Here is an 8713-nt window from a genome sequence, read left to right on the forward strand (position 1 = left end):
ATAAGATCTAATATAGGAGGAAGTGAAGGTAATGGACATAGAATTGGAAGAGATGGTGGAGGAGGCCAAGGAAATGGAGGAAGAAAAGGACCACCACTAGAAGATGATTACAATGAGACCGTAAGCAACATTTTTTCCTAAGAAATACCAACCCTATGGCAGACATAGAGATTAACATGAGGATATATTTTGATTGATGCAACAAGAAGAGGAAAGCCTAGAAGATTATCTAGAAAAATTCTTACATAATTTGTGATAATTAAAACAACATGATTTGAGTCTTGGCATGATCTTCAAAATATTATTAAAAGGAATTCATCATGAATATATAGATATACTCAATATAATGGGAGTTGGTGATATTTATCATCTTAGATTTGAAAAAATTAGTGTTTTGTGTAGGAACTACTTAAGAGGGAAAGCTAAAACTAGTGTGGGGACAAGAAATCCTCTTACCAAAGTTACTAAATTTGGTACTGGAGGTGTGAGTAGAGAAGAATTAAGAAACTTGTTAGAGGGTTTCAAAACTAATCATTTAAATACTCTTACTTCTCACATAGATGATTTAAAAGTTAGGAAAATGAAGGGAGAGAAAGAGTCATTTTTGTCTATTTTTTTCACTAAATATTGAAAGAAACATCCATTAAGAGAGTGCCTTCTAGCTAACATTTAAGTTTTTTTTTCAGAACAACATAAAATTGAGGGATGTACTACACTATCTGAATTGAAATAAACTTACCAAATATACTCAAGAAATGCATAATCACTCTAAATATACCATGCACAGTATGGTATGTGTCAAGATCAGAGTCAACAAAATATTCCTTATTATAATGTTCTCTAGAATACATGGAATTCTCCAATTCCATGGCAAGTGTGGTGTGCACAACAAGTCCAAAATCTTCCCTATTAATAGGGTTGAATAGGATTTAGTTATCAAAATATAACTATCCATCCTTATCCTCCATAAGAACAATTTCAAGCCCCATAGCAACAACAACCCTACAAACAACCTCAACTCCCATATCAACAACAATCATATCAACAATACCCATAAATGAAACAAACATATCCACCCCTTCCCCAACAACCACATCCTCTTCAAAAACCACAATTAACTCAACCCCAACAATTACAACTTCCATCCAATCAACCACCTCCCAGATCTACTTAATTTCCTTTTGAACCAATTGTAAATCTAAATAACAAAATGGATAAACCTACTTATAATGCAAAATATGAATAGTTTCCTATATGTCTCATAGCTCCAGCAAAATTATAGGAATTTTCTTACAATTACAAGAAAATATGGTAAAATTATAGGAATTTTCTATAAAAGTAATAGATAGTCCTCTAGAGTTACAGAAGATTAATTTGTGATCTAGTAGAGTTGTGAAAAACTATAGTAATAATTGAAGAACCAAGTGAAGAAACTATAGATAAAATAGAAAAACAAAAAATAACAATAAAACAAACTATCCATTTACAAGAATATCCTCAAACATCTAGTACAACTCCTTTTCCTAATGGATTGGTTCTTCAAAAACAAAAACTACCAAAAACCATACCTAAATTGGACATTATTGATGAATTGAAAAGTATTTCTATAAAATTTCCCTTAGAGTAGTAAAAGATAACCAATTTATAGTAAAATAATAAGGGAATCATGCACTAAAATAACTAGAAAGAGAAATTTGTCCCATCAACAATACAATTTCTAGGTAGATTGGCTACCCTAATGTCTAGTAAAATCATTGCTGAAAATATGTTGACCTAGAAATACTCATTTCTAACAACAATAATCAACAAATTTTACATTCCTAATACACTTGTTGATTTAGGTGTCACCATAAAAGTGATGAAAAAGAAACCATGTTGATTTAGGTGTCACCATAAACGTGATGAAAAAGAAACCATGGAAAGCCTAGAAATAGATATTATTAAACCAACTCCAACACTCTTAAAATTAGGTCATAGATAAAAAAAATTAAACCAAAGTGAATTGTAGAAGACAATATTGTTTCTATTTACTCTTGGGAATATCCAATAGAATTTATGATCCTAAATCCTAAATCTACATTAGAAAGATATCCTTTAGTCTTCAGAAGACAATGTTTCGCAATTGTTGACGTATACATTAGATTTCGTTCCAAAAACATGACAATAAAAATTTTTCAAAAAAATAAAAAACATAAATATATACCCCCTCCTAAAATACAAGTTGAATTAAAGAAAGTTCTTTGGTTTGATGAAAATGAAATAGATGATAGAATAATTCAGTCTTTATTAACGATTGAAGAAGCATTTAATCTAAAGGAAAATACTCATGAAAGTCAAATCGATCATTTCATTTCTAATCCTTATTTTCTACAATATTTTACGGATAGTCGTTTGGAACATCAAATACAACAGAAAATTTAGTAAAATCTGAAAACATGAACAATCTGAAACTTTCAACAATTCTTATAATTTATGAAATGTTTATAATTCCTGTAGTTTCTTAACGTCTGTAATTCCTGTAATTTCCAAATAGTCTATAATTCTTACAATTTTTGCACATTCTATAATTCCTGCAATCGCTTAACAATATGAAAATTTTCATGTAATTTCTGAAAAATCCTTATTAACTACTCAACATTTTTCTTTGTATCCTCTTTTAGGTCAACATTTTCAAGACACATGTATTGAGGATAGTTTAAAATAGTTTAAAATTTATAATTTATTGGTCTTTTCTATACACTCAATATCAAATTCTTACAATAAAGTCATTGCAATTTATGTTGAAAAAACTTTAAATATAAACTCTCAATTAGAAAATTTCTAGCACGATCAATTAATTACATTATTACAACAATATTTTAAATCCTTTGCTTGGGATTATATTGATATGCCAAGAAACTTTCTGATACATGCACAATATCACATTTACATTCAAGAAATGTTAAACCTGAAAGACAACCACAAAGAAGAATGAACCGTGCTGGGAAAGAAATAGTCAAAAAGGAACTCCAGAAATTGTTAGATATAAATTTAATTGATCATATATCTCAAAGCCAATGGGTTTCAATAACTTAGGGGGAATTTAATAAATCTACACTAAATGACCATTTCGCTTTTCCTTTCATAGATTAAGTCCTGGATAAATTGGTGGGAAAGAAATAATTTTCTTTACTCAATGGTTTCATTAACTATAATTAGATAAGAATAGCTGGTGAAGACCAAGACAAAATAACCTTTACTTTTCCATGGGGAACCTATGCTTATAAAGTATTCCCTTTTGACTTTGTAATGAGCCTTTCACATTTCAAAGGGCATTATTGGCTATTTTGACTGATTTAATTCATGATTTGGTAGAAGTGTGCATGGATGACTTTACTATTTATGGAAATATTTTTGAGGATGTCATTGATAACCTAGAAAAAGTCTTAAAAAGATATCAAATCTTTCTTTAATCACTGAAGAATGTATTTTAATGTTTAATCAAGGAATTGTCCTTGGAAATTATGTATATTTCCTGGGTATTAAGGTGGATAGATAATGTTGAAGTGATTGTTAACTTTCCAACCCCATCCTCCCAAAGGGATGTAATAATATTTTTAGGACATGTGGGGTATTATAGGGGTTTCATTATGAATTTTTCAAAATTTGCCTCACCATTGTCTAAAATTCTTGTAAAGGATGTTGAATTCTATTGGAATAATTATTGCCAAATTACTTTTGGTATGCTTAAAGGAAAAATTCCTTCAACTCTTATGTTAAGAGAACTTGATTGGGCATTACCTTTTCACATATCTACAAATGCTTCTAGTTCAGCCATAGGAGCCATTTTAGGGCAAAGAGAAGAACAAAGAAAATATTCCATTTACTATATCAGTAAAAACTTGACTTAGATTGAACTTAATTATATTATTAAGAAAAAGGAATTTTTGGTAGTAGTTTATGCAGCTAATAAGTTTCATCATTAATTTACTGGACATGAAGTCTTTGTGCATACTAATCATTCTTCCATCTGATATTTAATGAACAAACCTATACCAAATGGAAGAATTACAAGATGGCTACTACTATTGTAGGAATTTAACATCATAGTGTTAAAGAGGCCTAGGAGAGAAAATCAAGTTTTAGATTTCATTTCTTGAATAAAAAATCTTGGTGAGACCATTCTCATAATAGATAGTTTTCTCAATGAAAATTTATTTTTATAGTAGCTTGTTTTGCTGGTATTTCCAATTACTTGTCTACATAAAAATTTCCACCACATTTTTAATCAAAAGAAAAACAAAAAGTGCTCATACAAAGTGCTAAATACTCTTGGATTCAAGGATAGATTTTATATACTGGAGTAGACATGGCTATGGACAGATGTGTTAGAGAGGATGAGATGCTAGATATTCTAAAAGCATGTCATGATCACCCATGTGGCGGAAATTTTTCAGATAAGAGGACAACCTATAAAATTTTCTAGCTAGGATACTATTGGCCAAGCATATTTAAATATGTTAAGAATTTTGTGAGAAGTTATGATAGTTTTCAAATAATGGGTTATCCATATGCAACTAATGAAATGCCTCTTCATATGAGATTCCTTGTGGAACCTTTAGATAAATGGGCACTAGATTTTGTGGGACCAATTAATAAGACATCAAGAAAGAAGAGGTACATATTGGTTTGCACAAATTATGTGGCAAAGTGGGCAAAGGAAAAATCTTTGATAAGAGATATTGAGTAATCAATAGTGGATTTTCTTTTTGGAAGACATTTTTTATTGGTTTTGGGGTAGGTGGGTCTCAATTTACATTAGTTGAGTCAATTGTGAAGGAATACAAAATCAAATGCCAGAATTCAATTCCTTATCATCCACAAGCCAATGGGAGAGTGGAGTCTACAAATAAAGTTCTAGAAGGCATCTTGAAAAATATTATTTGGCTTCACCTTGATTTAAAGGCTTTCTAAGACCTTATGGGCATGTAAAACAAAATGTAAGAGTACAACTAGTAATGAACTAATATATAGAAAATAAGTAGTTTTTCCCATTAAATTTCAAATTAAAACCTTAAAAATTGTAGCAGAATTGGGATTAAACTTGTCAAAATCTCAACAACAAATATTTTTATAGTTAAACAAACTAGATGAGATATGGTTATATTCTCTCTAGAAAACTACTCTTATATAGTAGAATATAACTAAATGACAAGATAGCTTTATAAAGAAAAAGGAGTTCAAATCCGCCCTATTGTTTGATTCAAGGTTTAAAGAATTCAAGTGTAAATTTACTACTCATTGGTTGGGTCCCTATGAAATTCAAATGTGTTTGATAGTGGTGTTGTAGGAGTAAAAGAAATTGATAGATCAAACATATCATTTATCATCAATGGTCATAAGTCAAATTTGTACCATGGACTAGTTTAGTAGGATGATTTTATTTCCAATTTATTTCATTAAGAATACATGGACATTGTGGATAAAGGGAATAATTCCCCTCATCTAATTTCATCATGAATTCACATTTTTGAAAATAATGAGATAACTATGTTCCTTCTTATGCTCATTAAACTATGAGAAGAACATCTATCAAATATATGTTTATCCATTTATGTGTTCTTTGATATATTAATAATGGAAAAAGAACTACGGTAGAGATATTGGCAAGCATCAATTATCCTAGGCTCCAAAAAAATCCACAAGATAGTAGTTGATTTTTCTTTAAGTTCTTTAGACTCATTAAAATTGAAAATATTAGTAGCATTAATTTTCCTAGGATCTATAAAAATCCATACGATAGTATCATAAAAGTGTAAATAATATAGCTTGATAGTAAGTAGTAGAAAGAAAGTGATCTTATTCAGTAAAGGTCTTTTTTTTTCATAATGAAGTGTGTGAATTGTTTGGTGTAATTCTAGAAATTTATGTAAATTCGTGTAATTGTAGAAATGTCTTGAACTTGCATATTTTCAATTCTTGCAATTTTAGAATTTAGAACAAGGTTTTCTATAAAATTCATTCAATTACATGAATTTCTAAACATGAATATCTTCACTTATTTTTCTAAGCAACACTATTTTTATTAATTGATCACTCATGTCAGTGATTGCATCAAAGGGAAATTAGAATTAGCATCAACTATAGAAACTTCAATTAGCATCAATAAAAATAATATTTTCTGAGATTCCTCCAACTGAAGTTCCATTTCTTGTAATTCTCAAATTCCTGCAATTTAAGAAAAATGTCCTATATTGCAAACTTCAACAGAAAAGGTAGTCTCAATAAGAAGTATTTTACTCCATTTCTGCATACTAATAATGAAGGTACCAAACAAGTATATATTCAACACTCTTTAGAAAAAAGTTAATGAGGTTATTTATATTTGTTTATTAAATTAAAGAGAATTTTTTAAATATAATAGGTCTTATCTAAAAAAATCCTATATTGTCTTTTTCATCATTATCCTATATGATATTCAAACTTATTATGTCACATCTCCTTTTCCAAAATCATTACTTTGTAATGTCTAATACTCATGATCTAGGCATTTCAAAATCATAATTATAACCTCATTATCTCTCATTCTTATGAATTCCACCCTACATGCCCATTTCAAATTCATAATTATAACCTCATTGCCTCTCATTCTTATGAATTCCACCATAAATGTTCATAATTATGATGTGATATTTGTATTATAGTTAAAATATCAGTGTCATTTAAACCAATGTTATTTAAAAGTGTTTTATTTTATATCTTACCATCATTCTAAATCATGTAAGCCAAGTTCTTCTAGTTTTTTCTTACATTTCCTACCAAAATTCAAAGTGCACATTCTTTTAGATTTTGACTCAAGAGTTAATATGGATACCACATGGGTGGTATGAACTAAACCCTATGTCATAAAAAAATTTAGAAAGGTTCTTTGTATGTAGAATACAGTTCCATAGGGTAGGGTTATTCCCTTTCTTCAAAAAATTCTAGTGGCATAATGTAGAATTTACAAAAGAATTTTCCAATAGGTTTGATGGAAAAATTACAAAAATAAGCAACATAACACTAATAATCTTAGAGGAAATTCCCTATTACAGGATTAAAAAGAGATATTGAAAAATGGTGTTATAGTTTTAGAGGAAACCCTAGCTATGGTTACAAGATTAGAACTAGATATTGAAAAATGGTTCAAGGGACAGGGAATAAAGAACATATCATGAACAAAGTTTTTGAAAAGGTCAAACCAAAATTTTCATTGGACAAAAGGAGTGCAAAGGAGATGACTTAAGGATATGTGGGTGGATATTGTTTATTTTCTTTAGAAATACATCACCTATGAGGGTATGTATATCATAATTTTCCTTTACCATATATGTCTACTTGATCATGTTAAGAATAATGCTAGAAAAAACAATTTTCCATTTTTTCTTTATAAAAGTCTATTGAAAATATCATGTATGGTTAAAAGTGTTGTGGAAACAAGGAAAGAGTCCTTTATCACCATGGATTAGTAAAAATGTTTATTCTAGATGAATTGAGAAAATAAAACAAACTTGGAACTATTTCTTACAATGAAATAAGTTCAGGGTTGAAGAAACAATACTTGAAAACCCTAATGAAGCATACTTAGGTAATGAAGAAGAGCAGGCTGAAGAAAACACCCTTGAAACACTAGTAAAGCTTGCTCATGAAGTGTAAGAAAATGTGGAACTTGAGAAGGATGCTCAAATCCAACAGTAATTTGAACAAAACTATGGAGATAATAAGGGAGAGAAAGAATTACAAAAGGAAAAAGAATCCTTACCTTCTATAGAAATTGTTGGCTTGAACTCTTTGGGAAAGAAGACAAAAACTAGTTCTTAAATGGCATCAACATCCTATAGCAAGTTAACCAAGGGAATGGCACAGTTGTTGAAAAAATAGTACTGGGAGAGTTACAATATTACTGAACCAAAAGAACCTCCTAAAAAACCTAAAACCATGTTAGCCTCATACTCACATAAACAATCACAAGTCAAAGTATTCACAAAATGATGAAACTATAATCATGAAAGTAGACTTACTCTAGAAGTCTAAGTATGACCAAAGATGAGGATAATGAGAGACATTTGGAATGGAAATCACACAAAATCAGCTAAGATATTTGTGGAGATATTCATGGATCTATTGTGGAGAAAGAACTGAGGGGTTCAACCAATTAGCCAAATTGGTAATTTGTTATGATGTATTGTGATTGTGTGTGTGAATAATTTATCATTATTATTTATGAATATACAATCTGGGTAAAATCCTTTTCTACCAAAATTTTTGTCTCATGTTTCTGATATTTTGTTTTTATCAATTACTATTTTGTTTTTATCAATTACTTCAATTGGTATCAAAACTCAAAGAGATGTGAGCACTGTGAGTAATTGAGTTGATATTTAAGCATGTGAAGAATTCTGTACATCAATATTGTAATATGCGTGGAAGTCGAAGGCGTATGGAATCTGCATGGAAGAAGAGCCACACTATATTATGCGTAAAATTTGATAAAAAATAAGTCGTGTAAGAGATGTGCAACAATTATGAGTTGCGTGGACGAGGTGGAAGATGGAGTTTGTAGATGCATTGAAGATTAGCGCATGCATTCTCGGACCTTTGAAAATTGACGAAATACATGGACCTGTATTATTTTTCGTGGAGCAGAATGAAACTTGAGGCATGGGGTACCCATATTATGTTTTCTGCAGCCCCC

The sequence above is a fragment of the Pinus tabuliformis genome, chromosome 8, assembly GCF_031772625.1.
Source record: "Pinus tabuliformis cultivar Carrire ecotype Pingquan chromosome 8, CPIR1, whole genome shotgun sequence".
NCBI classification, from domain to species: Eukaryota; Viridiplantae; Streptophyta; class Pinopsida; order Pinales; family Pinaceae; genus Pinus; species Pinus tabuliformis.